Source organism: Monodon monoceros, unplaced genomic scaffold (genome assembly GCF_005190385.1).
Source record: "Monodon monoceros isolate NGI ecotype Baffin Bay Population unplaced genomic scaffold, NGI_Narwhal_1 Super_Scaffold_7, whole genome shotgun sequence".
Taxonomy (NCBI): domain Eukaryota; kingdom Metazoa; phylum Chordata; class Mammalia; order Artiodactyla; family Monodontidae; genus Monodon; species Monodon monoceros.
The window spans coordinates 14,554,496-14,567,176 of NW_021703784.1; the positions used below are offsets into that span (position 1 = coordinate 14,554,496).

General features: G+C 52.8%; 1 protein-coding gene across 1 annotated transcript in view; it reads left to right on the forward strand.

Moving 5' to 3' along the window:
• Nucleotides 1-12,681, forward strand: part of DSCAML1 (DS cell adhesion molecule like 1) — a 342,693-nt gene that overhangs the window by 145,326 nt on the left and 184,686 nt on the right. The window lies entirely within an intron of this gene.

A 12,681-nucleotide genomic window follows, 5' to 3' on the forward strand; every position in this document is an offset into this window, starting at 1 on the left:
TTAATCATCCCCCATAAGGTGATGTGCTCCCTGTTGAGCAGCCTGTCGGAGGCTTGGTGGGTGGCAGGCGTGGCCGTGCCAGCCAAGGGAGGAGAGAGTTTATGGCTTGGGCGCACTGCTCCCTGTGCCTAGCCACAGCGCAGACAAAATCCCATTTCAAGGCCCATTTATAGCCAGAGGCCTTGGCCCCTTAGAGGCGTCCCACGTCAGCTCCCTCTGGCACCAAGGAAGGAGAGCCCAGCTCCTGTGACTAGCCAGGCTCGGGATCCACCAAACTCTAATCTGTGACAAAGATCAGCCTTGAAGGGCAGGTGCGGCCACCCCGCAGGGGGCCCAGGTGTTGGTGGGAGTGGAGGGGATGCGAGGGGCTGGCGAGAGGGAAGAGGATTTGCAAGTGGATGTGGCCTCGGGCCCAGCTGATCAGCTCCTGCCACCAGAGCATAAGGAGAAATCACTAATGCAAATTCCAGGCAGCACTGACCCCAGGCTGCCTCCGAGGCCCTGAGCAACTTAGATGAGACCCGCAGGCCCGGAGCATCTTATATTGTTGTTACCTTTTCCTGACCTTCTAAAGCCTCATATAGGAGCTGCCAGGGGCCTTAAAGATGGCCTGTTCTACCAAGCCAGGCAGAAGGGGTGTGCCGCTGCAGTTTGATGCCACAGTATGGAAGCAGAGGCTGGGAAGGATGTAGTGACACACCAGTGTCACACAGTTAGTGACAGTCTGGCCCGGAACCGGTCTGCCTGATTCCCGCTGGCTCTCTTTCTGCTCAGTATGGGACAGCCTTTGAGACATCCAAGGTTCCAGCCCACATGAAACACAACCCCATCCCTGTTCCCCCACGCCTCCAGGAAGCCTTCTGAGAAAGCAGAATCATCTCTTTTTCCGTCACTTGCTGCTCTATTACAGCCCCTGTCCCAATCTGCCCCATATCAGGGTATGTAGCTGCCTTCCCTGCTGGACTGTGACTTCCGCAAGGCAAGGGTCAAACTTCATTCACCTCTGCATCCCTCACAATCCCCAGCACAATGCACGGCTCATGATAGACTGTTAATACCCATTTGGTGAACTTGAATTTGAACCTGCCCCATTGTTTCCGTGCCTTGATCATGGCACCACTCGGAGCACAGGGTCATGGCCAATGCCAACCCATGCCAAAGCATCTGACCCTTCCTGCTATCACAGAGCCCCACTTAGCAAGCGTGACAGTCTGGAGGACAAGAAAGGTCAATGCCATTTATCAGCCAGGTAGGTGGCTCTGTACCTTCTCCTTGCCCTCCAGGAGTACAGGCTTCTGTTTGCCGTGTTGAATTTTGAAGAGACAAGTGTCTCCCCCCACCCTTCAATCCCGAGGAGGGATTTGCAGTTTGATTATTTTTGAAAACAAGTTTGTGTAAAATTTGATTTGAGAAAACATTCTTCTCCCACGCGCTGAAGGATTGAGGGTCTGTAATCCCTCTCAAATCGCCCAGACGAGGTTGGTATTGCAATGTCGGCATCAGAGCTAACAAAGGGGGATTAGCAAGGAAAATTCTATGTGAAAACCTGCCATGTGCTGAAGGCTTTCAGCGTAAAGCAGATAAGATAGGTACAGCCAAGCCATTTTTAACCCAGTTTTTAGAGCACTCAGAGCCCTCCTTCTGCACTGACAGGCAGCAAGGGCTGGATTTAGTTGCGTCTGTCTCCTCCCTACCCCTCAGGCCTTCTCAGCTGGGAGACGTGTTTTTATGGGGAGGACAAGTGTCTCCTTCTCTGAAGCGTGGCCGGAGCCGGGCTGGCCGAGGTGTCTCCTGCTCAGCCAACAGATGCGTGGGTTCCCACAGGCCATGGGGAGACGCTGACTGTTCCCAGGAGGCCACCCTTCTCGGTACAGTTGTCAGCCCAAACTCCAGATGATAAAGAGAGCTTGCTTTGTGTTGTCTTTCCTGATCAGGAGGCTGAAGGACAAGGTGGTACTGTCCCAGGCGTGGTAAGATACTTAGCACCCACCTGGACCAGCCCGCTCCTGAGAGGCTGTGGAGCCTCCTGGTAGGAAATCTGGCTTTGAAGTGACCACTTACTATTTGTGTAAACATAAACAAGTTAATTCCTGTAAGCCTCAGCTCGCTTTTCCTTAGTAGACAGTGTCTACCTCTAGCTTTGTTGGGAGAATTAAATGAGATAATACATGTAGAGCCCTTTCCATGGTGCCTGGCACATAATAAACGCTTAATAAATGGGTAGTGATAGTTATTCTGAGTGAATTAGTACAGCTCTTACATATGGAGAAATTAATGGGTGAGAGACTCATATGAGCCTGAATTTTCTGAATAGGGAAAATTCTTGGGCTCGTTCCCTTGAACAAAATCCAGTTGCAGACCAAATATCGGGGCTGTGTCATAAAACTCAGTGCAAGTCTTGGCCACCCCCTAGAGTGACTTTACAAGCACTTGTCTTTTGACCAAATTGTCTGGCGGCATCTCAGCTCCCAGAACCAATCCCTTCGATGGCCTGCTCCCTCCTAGGATGAGGGGGTTCAGGATGGTAAGGGGATGGAAAGGTTTAGAAGAGAAGGCTTTGAGGAAATACAGTGCCTACCTTCAGCTGCCTAAAGGCCCAGGAGGAAGCAGAACTAGCACCAAGGGATGGGGTTCGGAGAGACCTGACTGTTTACTATAACCTGGCAGCTCCAGTGGCCTGAGAACGCAGTGGCCGCGCTGGAACGTTGGTGAGCTTCCCAACCCTTCCCCCAGCATGTGGATAGCCTCTGATAACCCGGCCGTAGAAGACATTACTTTATGGGCTGGAGGCTACAGCTAGTTTACTGCTAGTGTCCCTCCAACAGCCCATGGGGCGCCGAGGCTGCCCCCTCTCTGGGCTGCGACATTCTCATCAGCAAGTGAGAGGCTTTGCTGCCCCTCCAGCCTGGGATAAGCCTGTGGCTCAGCCAGCCTCTCCTGTCTGTAGACCTTCTCCCCTCTGCTGAGGGGGCTTCTCCCCGGTGACAGGGACCAGGTCGCTGTCCTCTGTCACCCCAGAGGTTAGCTCAGGGCCTGGCCCAGGGAAAAGGCTCAAAAGTGGAGGTAGTTGGATGGTTAGATGGGCGGATGGTTGGCTTAAGGAGTAATGGGCACCCGAACACACACACTCACACACACATACTTGTACACATACACGCACACACATGCGCACTCATACATGCATACATGTCCACACAGGTGCACACAGACACACATGCATACACACATAGAAGCTCACTGAAATGGCTGCCTCCCCGATGTCCAAAATTCTAATGTATTCTTTCCTGATAAGCATTGTCCTCTCCCTTTGGGCTTCTTTCAACATGCAAATGTCCCCAGAGAGACTGCCCTTTAGGCTGAACTGAACGCCTTTCTCTGGTCTCTGAGAGTCCTGGGATCCAGTGCAGGGCAGACCCTGAAATGATTGCTCGGGGGCGTGCTAGTGAACACAGGCCGGGGCCACGGCTCCAGGGGTCTCCTCCCAGGCTTCCTAGGGAGCATGGGGTATAGAAACAGGTGAGGCCCTGCTTCCGGAAGCCCTGGTGGAGTTCCCCCCTTCCCACCCGCCGTCCCGCAGGGCAGGCGTCTTCAGGAGATGCTCTCTAATGAGCCCCATCTTCTCCGCTGAGCAGAGATAAAATGGGGCAGCAGCAGGGGGCCTGGGAACCTAGATTTGGGGCTTCTCCTGGGTTGACTTCTGGCCAGAGGGCTCTGAGGTAGGCAGGGTTGTCTTTCCAAAGGCCCCTTGGTCTTTCCTGAGGGCCCTTTCTTCCCTTTCACCACCCCCCTTGCCCCACCTCTGACACCAGTGATCTCCTGCCTATAAAATAGTAACAGCTCTTATTTGCTGAGCACCTGTGCTGTGCCAGCCACCCTTCTGAGCACGTTATGTGCCCTATTTCATTTACTCTTCTCAACCCTTGGACCTCGGTGCTCTTTTCCCAGTTTTATAGATGAAGAAACTAAGGCCCAGAGCGGTCACATGACCTGCCCAAGGTCATACATCTAGGAAGTGGGTCAAAGCTGGAACTTGAACCAGGCACCCTTCGTCCACCTGTGCTCTTGGTCATACCCTAAAATGGTCAAATAGGGATGCTCTCTAGGACAAACTCATTCTCTCTCCTAGGGTATAGAATCTGGAGTCCAGATGCCTGTCTTCAGACCCTAACCCCACCCTCTGCCCTCTGTCTAATCTTAGGCAGTGTATTCCGCTCCTCTATGCCTCAGTCTCCGCATCTCTAAAGAGGGGGCAACACCAGTTCTTACTTCTCGGGGCTGCTGTGAGCCTCGGTGCAGCGCGGCCCTCAGCTCCTGCCAGGCCCCTTTGAGCGCACGGCCAGCACGCGTTAGAAGCGGTGGAGACACAGCCCGGACTTCCCTTTGCCCTCAGGAGGAAGCCGTTTGGCAGGGTGGGGTGTGTGCCTCCTGCCCGCCAGACCCCGACACCCCTACCAGCACCCCAGAACGTTCCGGGAGCCCAGGAGCTGGCGCCTTTGCCTGGAATGGCAGGAGTCGCTTGGAGTGGAGATCCGCGCGGCTCCAAGGCCTCTGAGCTGAGCCGATGTGTGTTCTGTTTGTTAGGCCAGTTAGCAGTGGGCGTATTAAGTGCATTCAGTGACCCGTCCACAGGCCATGTGGCCGGGTCCTCTTGGGCCTGTCTTGCTTCTCTTTCTCTCCTTCCAGCAAGTTAGGGAACTGTGAGAAGAAGGGGTAAGGGGCTCCGGGGTGGGAGGCATCATCCCTGTGCCCTACAGCAGTGCCGTGCGGGGCAGGGGCGCTCTGGCCACCGCCCCACAGAACCTCCACAGTCTGCAGCCACTGTCGCTCTGCCTCAGTGTGCTGTCTCTCAGGCCCTGTGAGGCCGCATTGGGCTCTCCTCTCTTTTTACGTCTCTTTCTGGCTTCCCTCCCCTCCCCCACGTTTCTGAGCCTTCTCTGAGTCTCACCAACTGTCTCTCTGTCTCTCCCATTGTCTGTGTCTGTCACTTGCCATTTCCCTTGCTCTCTCTGCCTGTCTTACTAGTAGTTTCTCATCAGCCTTGCCCAGCCCATCCAGGCCCCTCCGACTGCTTCCTCCTGGGTGGAGAGAGCACTGTCCTCTGTCCCCAGGGCTCCCTGGGGGCTGTCTCAGATCCCAGAGCAAGCCTCCCGCTGTCACGTGACCCTGAGGCCACCTGCACTCCCAACCCAGGGCTCAGCCTGGAAGCCATCAGCTCTGCAGGTCCCGGGCGCGGGGAGGAGCAACCTTGGAGCTTCCTGGCCCGGTCAGCCCAGCAGCCATGGAGCCCTCTTAGAGGGGGTCCAGAGGGATAACTGGGGGCGCTGGGCTCTCGGCACCAGGGAAGCTGCCTGGTCACCGGCACTTGCCTATCAGCACCGCTGAGCCTCCAAACCAGACCTCACACCCCAGAGGTGCCCAGCACAGCCATACCACCCCTCCAGAACGTGACATGTATCAGTGAAAACCCCCAGACCGCCTCTCTGTGGAGCAGATTTACACTTGAAGTAGAGCTGATTCTTCTTCATCTTTTTTTTTTTTTTAATCCCTAGATCCGTTGGGTTTTGGGGTTTTTGGTTTTTTGTTTTTTAAGCCTCATTAATACTGATCAATCTGCCATTTCTAATTTCCATCTGAGTTTGGGAAATTCATGTTCCATGTGGGTTAGCCATGCTCGGGGCCAGGCTGGGACCACACGTGGAGGGACTTGGAGTGACGGAACGGGAGCAGGAATTATGCAACAGCCACATGGGCACATCAGACCAAAGGGAAAGCAGCGGCAGAAGCACTGTCTGGAAAGCTAGGGTGGTGACCTAGGCATGGAGAAGACAGGCCTGAACTTGGAAAGTGGGAGAAAATGTAGACGGGTGGACGGGCGAGGCTCTGGGGAGGCGTGCATTGTGGGGAGGCCAGGTGTGCAGGCTGGGAGAACCCCTGCAGGGAGGTGACCGGGGGACGCCAAGCTGGGCAGGCAGTCAAGTCCCATCTGGGAGCAGCAGCAGGTCTGGAACCCAGCCTAGGACCAAGACAAGTGGAGTAAATGGTCAAGGGAAGGAAAAAGTGAGTAGGAGAGGGTCCATGTAGGGCTCAGGTGGGGTCTCGTGTCAGGAGCCTAGCTGGCCTTCAAGGAATGTGGCCTGGCTGCTGGAGTACCTGCCCACGTGAGGAGCCACTCTGGGCCCACTGAGGTGGACTTAAATAGAACTTGGCAGCAGATCAGCTGTCGAGGGCAAGAGAGAGGAAAAGTCAAAGCAAGCCAGAATAATAAAAGCTGACACGAATTGAGGGCTTACTACGTGAAGGAGGCATTGGTATCATCATTCCCATTTTACAGATGAGGAAAATAAGGCCCGAGATGGTCAGTATCTTGCTCAAGTCTATGCTTCTGGGAAGTAGGGGCTGGAATGTGAGCCCAGGCAGACTGGCGTCAGAGTCCAAGCTCTTAATCAAGACAGCTAAGTTAGTCCAAGGTCTGAAAACCATGAAACACAATAAAAAGTTTATGCTAATGAAATCCAAAGCACAGTCTGCAAGCCTTGCATGATCTGGCCCCCTCTCTCTGTCATCCTGGCTCACTCTGCTCCAGACACACTGGCCCCGGCCTCAGGGCCCTTGCACTTGCTAGTTTTCCATCAGGAACACCTTGCTCCCAGCTATCCACGTGGCTCACTCCATCCTGCCTTCCGGTGTGTGCTCCAGCATCACCTTATGACAGAGGCCTTCCCTGACCCTTGTATGAAATAGCAGCCCCCGTATCATTCTCCTTCCCTCATTACCCCCCTTTATTTCTCTTCATAGCACTTATCAACCACTTGACCTACAGTGCCAACTTCCTTATGTGTTGATTGTCTCTGTTCCCCAATTAGAATGTAAGCTTCATGAGGGCAAGAATTTTTTTCCTCTATTTTCTTTACTGCCATGTCCCCACAACCTAGAACAGTGCCTGACACATAATAGGCACACAATAAAGCTTTTTAAAAATAATAGTAAAATACACATAACATAAAGTGTGCCGTTTTAACCGAAGTGTACAGTTCAGTGGCATTAAATACACCCACCTTGTTGTACAACCATCACGTCACCGTCATCCATCTCCAGAACTTTTTCATCGTCCCAAACTGAAACTCTGTACCCATTATACAGCAACTCCCCATTCCCCCCTCCCTCCAGCTCCTGGCAACCACCATTCTACTTCCTGTCTGTATGAATTTCACTACTCTAGGGATCTCATATAAGTGGAATCATATAATAGTCATCCTTTTGTGTCTGGCTTATTTCACTTAGCATAATGTCTTCAAGGTTCATCTTTGTTGTAGCATATGGTCAGAAGTTATTTTTCCTTTTTAAGGCTGAATAATATTCCATTGTATTTATATACCATATTCTGTTTATCCAAGTGTCAGTGGACACTTGGGTTGCTTCTACCTTTTGGCCGTTGTGAATAATGCCGCTGCGAACATGAGTGTACACGTATCTGATGAGTCAATAAGGACTTTTTTGAGTGAATGCGTGAATGAATGAAGTCTGGAGGAGGAGCTGTGAGGGGTGGGGGAGAGATAGCAGGAGAGATGTGTTTGAGGGACAGGCTGAAGCCCAGGGCAGAGGCTGGGGCTGGACCCAGGTTGAGGGGCTGACAGTGCCATGGTGATCGTTGAAGCCTTGGGAGGGCAAGATCCAGGAGGGTGAGCATGTGCTGAGATGGGGAGGCTTGTCCTGCTCTAAAACCAGTGGTTCTAACTGTACCAGGAAGCTGGGCAGGGAAGGCAGGGCCGCCAAGGACTGATGCTTCCTCCTCAACTCAGAGGACACGGGGAACGTCTGCCCTCCCACCCTGGGAAGGGGCCATGAGCAGAGGCTGACCCTGTGGGTTTTGCAGGGAGTACGTGGAAGGATTCATGCCATCCTGTACTCAGTTGCATAAGCCGGTGTTGTGGCAGGAATATCCCTGGACAAGGGGAAGAAGATGTGACGCTAGTTCTGTCTGTACGTCCACCCAGCTGTGTCACCCTGGACGCCTCCATCTCTCATCTTTAGAATTGGAATTATGAGATAGGGATGTCTCCCTCACAGGGATATTGTAAGGTTCAAATGCAGTATGGGATGGACAGGCTTTGTAAAACATAAATCCCTTTAAAATATCAGGATAATGATTGAGAAATCCCGGGTGCCCAGACCCACAGTGGTCTCTGTGAGGAATCTGGGGCAATGGAGCGTGCAGAGGGGCCTATGGTCCCCTCGGGGAATTAGAGTGGTCTTGCCCGGAGCTGGAGGAGTTTGGAAAATGAAGCACTCATGAGGTCTGAGAGGGATACAAGGAGCCTAATGCCTGATAAAAAGAGAGGAATGTCAACCATGGGCCCAGGGGAGCAAGAGAAAATGCATGGGCTCCGTGCCAGATGCCTGTCCAACTTGACCACACCCCCAGGTGTGTGATCTTGGACAAGGCACTTAACTTCTTTGAGCCTCAGCTCCGAAATAAGGATGTGGAAACCTCCTTCGAAAATTTAATGTATGCAACGTGCCTGGTGCAGAAGTTGCCCACGTTCCCTACTGGGCGCTGCATGGATACGCTCATGCAAAGACTTATACTGAGCTGAAAGCTGAGTTAAGCCGTGGTCCTGGACGGGGTTTACATAGAAAGGGGTACCTGGGCATCCAGATGGTAGGGAACATGAGCGCTGCGGCTCAGAGGCGGGAGTGCGTGTGGTGATGGGGGCCTGGCTGGCTTTACCAGATGCTTCCCCATGAAGGGCATGAGACAGGCCTTCAATCAAAGCTTTGAAGATCGACACCAGCCCATGTGCCCAAGGCCTTAGGGAAACTGGGCTGATCTAAGGAAAATCATCTTCAGATGGTGGCAAGGAAAGAGCTTTTGCATGAGAACAATGTTTAAGGGGGAGAGGAGGGCTGGGGAACTCCTGGACCCTCTGGGAGCCTCTTGGTGGAGCAGGGGCTGCGGAGGAAAACTTTCCCTGCCATCTCAGCTTCTGGTGGGGCAGGATGACAGGATAAGCCCTGTCATATCCGCCCAGGAAGAAAAGGAATAAATTATGTTTCTCTTATAATATGTGGTCACCTAAAAAAAAAAAAAAAGAATTAGAAAATTAATTGTCTGCTGTAATTAGTGTAATGGCCTACACCATTAGAGGTTATTTACCACAGAAATAAAACTTCCCACCATAAATGTCAGCTCGTCTTCCTACATGTAAAGTCTCGCAGGAGCCACTGCCGACAGGCCTGGCTGACTTCTTTCGCAGGTTTCTTTTCCCCCCTCTCTCTTTTTTTTCCCTAGGGAATTAGGGCACTGCTCATGGGCAGGTAACAAACACCATGGAGTTTATTATGAGACTTGCCCTACTGTATGCCTGCTGCTTGTTGTCAGACCCTCAGGGCCCTGCCCCAGCTGGGCAAGGTGTGGCGGACAGCCCTCGGGGACAGCAGGCCAGGGGAGCTGGGTCCTGCCAGGCCTGAGGTGTGCAGGTGCGGGCCCTGGAAACAGAGGGGCATTGGGTGCCTGGAAAAAGGATGACAAAATAAGTGCTCCCTCCGTAGAGGGGTTTTTTTGTGTAGAGTTAGAGTCTGCCACACACTTGTACTTGCTCTACCTCATCTGGCCCTCACTGCAGTGGGGCGAGCAGCTTGATGACCCACTTTATGGATGAGGAAAGCTGAGGCTCGAGAGGACACAGGATGGCCCAGTGAATAAATGAAATCGCCTCGGCCTCTTTAAGTACCTGATAATGGCCCGTCCATCAGTCTAACCCCACCTCACTATCAAATCAAGAAACCTTGATTTAGGGCTTCCCTGGTGGCGCAGTGGTTGAGAGTCTGCCTGCCGATGCAGGGGACACGGGTTCGTGCCCCGGTCTGGGAGGATCCCGCATGCCGCGGAGCGGCTGGGCCCGTGAGCCATGGCCGCTGAGCCTGCGCGTCCGGAGCCTGTGCTCCGCAACGGGAGAGGCCACAACAGTGAGAGGCCCGCGTACCGCAAAAAAAAAAAAAAAAAGAAAAGAAACCTTGATTTAGAGGAGAGGGGTAAGCACCTTGGATTAAGAGGAGAGGGGTACCCCCAGTAGACAACCAGGCAGCAGCATGGATGCCCAGATTCACCACTCAGTGTCCTATCTGTTCAAGAAAGGGCAGCCCTCCCTGGCAAGCCCTTTGCCGTGTGTAGCATCCACAGGGGAGTGGGGCCACGCGGGCTGGGCAGAGGGCAGATGGTTATTTGGTCTGAGTCTTTGTCTAGGTCTGATGCCAGAAGAGGGGATGGTCCCAGCAGGAGCGGGCTGTGTGGAACGCCACCCACGGGGCATTTTTTACCCCCCGGCCTGAAGCTGGTGTGGAGGTCTCCAGCCTCCCTTGAACCCAGGGCTTAGCCCCAGATAATGGGGCAGAGTGGTAGCTGTGGAAAACCCCGCTGCCCACGTACTGGGCGCACGGTGCCCGTGGAGCCTACCTGGGGGTAGTTGCTTCCTGTGCCAGCATCATGGCTGAGCCCGCAACGTGGGACCAGCGTTGCTGTAATGGTTTTAGGGGAAGAAGGGCCTCAGAAGCTGCTGCAGCCCAGGGATGAATAGTGTTTCTCAAGGGGACACCGATGCCACTTGGGGCTGCACTATTCTTCCTTGGGCAGCACGGCCCACACATTACAGGATATTCAGTGTCCCTCGACCCCGCTCACTAATGCCAGCAGCACCTATAGGCATCGTTAACAATCAAAAAATGCCCCGACATACTTCCACACGGCGTTTAGGGGGCAGCATGATGTCTGATACAAAAATCCACCACGGACACCTATAGGATGCGCCTTCAAGGCCAGCCCCACACCAAGCTGTGTTGAGTGTGGAAAGGATCCTCTCTACCCCCAGGCTCTACGGCTGACCTGCTGAACAGATCGCTTTGGCCAGATCGCATCACATCTCTGGGGCCCCATTTTCTCATTTCTAAAATGAGGGGACCCCCTCTAGCTTTCCAGTTTTCACAGGCAGGCAACGTGGCTAAGCTCCCCAAGGGCGTTGCTGTTCTGAGCCTTATCTCTCACTGTGGAATAAAGAGCTTTGTCCCAGCTAAGGGAGCTGCAGGTGTCAGGGAGTAGGTGGGAGAGGTGTTTTGAAAGCCAGAGGGCATTTTGCCAGGCCCCTGAAATCCCTTTCTTCAGACACTGCCTTCTCATAAAGCAGTCGTGCTGAGCCCAGCAACCTGTGAGGCCCCGCAGAGATGACCTGTGTGCTTGCGGTGGGAGAGGTGGAGTCTGGGTGTGAACAGAACTCCTTCTCCCAGGGGGTCCTAGGGATTCCCAGACTCGACTTGGGGAGGGGGGTTTAAAGCGTCCAAAACCCAGGCCACACGGAGACTAATGACATTATAGTATGTGGGGTGAGTCCAGGCACTGGTGGGTTTGGAAGCTCTTCGAGTGGTTCCAATTGCTGACAAGTTTGGGAACCACTGACCTTGACCCAAAACCAAGTCTGCCTCCCAAACTCCGGTTCTCGCTCACCTGCCAGACCCCGCATTCATCCATGCCCCTGCCTAGAAGGCTTCTCTGCCCCACAGGCTGGCTCCCAAAGCTGTGATTCCAGCCAAGGTTGCATTTGGACCCAAGGTTTATGAAGCTTCTCCATGAGGGATGGATGTGGGTGCCTCCAGGACCCGGCTGGGGAGTGAAGGAGTTAAAGGGCCAAGGAGTGACTGCGGGCTGTTTTCTGGGCCACAAGAGTACATGCAAATGCCTGTCATGATTACCTCACCCAGACATGAGCAAACCATAAATAAAAAGGCCAAAATGTAGAACAAAGAGGGCAAAACCCAGGTTTACTCGATGCCTTCTTTTGAACTTGTAATGGACTTACTTTCCACCCTGTCTCTCTTGTAGCCCGTTTACAGATCGGTTTGGAACCTCCAAATCCTGTTCGATTTGCAGGTTAAGATCACCTTACTATTCATCCCTCTGTCAAGGGCTACAAGGTCAAGAATGGCTCCGGTCATTCTTTGGGGGCTGAGGAAGAGGCACCCCGTCTTTCCAGGCCTTGCTGACAGTCCCTCCTCCAGCTCTTTGTCGCTCACTAAGCCTCTGCTTCTGACGCTTCTCAGCCTTCTCTGTGAGCACCTTGTGAGGCTGTCACTCCCATCCAGCTCATTTCAATCAAGTTGAAGCTGGTGGGTGGCTTTGCAAGTTGGCTAGACTCGCTTTAATTTGGAACCAACAAATGGTAAAAAGAAAGTTCGTCGCTTAATTGAGGGCAAGCTGTTCTATCTCTTCACTCTACCTTCTGTACAGAGAGCTCTCTCCACCTGTCCTCCATGGTACCTGAATGCCCACCATCGTGCTCTTTGGCAGACACTGTAGCCATATCTGTAGTTTTCATGCATGGGAACAGTAAGCCATCGTCCCTATTACGCCACCACTGGCCTCCGTGCCAGAGACCTGGCTTCAAATCCCAGGTGGGTATCTTGGCAAGTTCCTTATACTTCAATTAAGAAAAAAAAAGAAGTTAGTTGATTTACAATGTTGTGTTAGTTTCAGGTATACAACAAAGTGATTCAGTTATACATATATATATATATATATATATTCCTTTTCAGATTCTTTTCCCTTGTAAGTTATTACAAAATATTGAGTATAGTTCCCTGTGCTGTACAGTAGGTCCTTGTTGTTTATTTTATATATGGTAGCGTGTATATGTT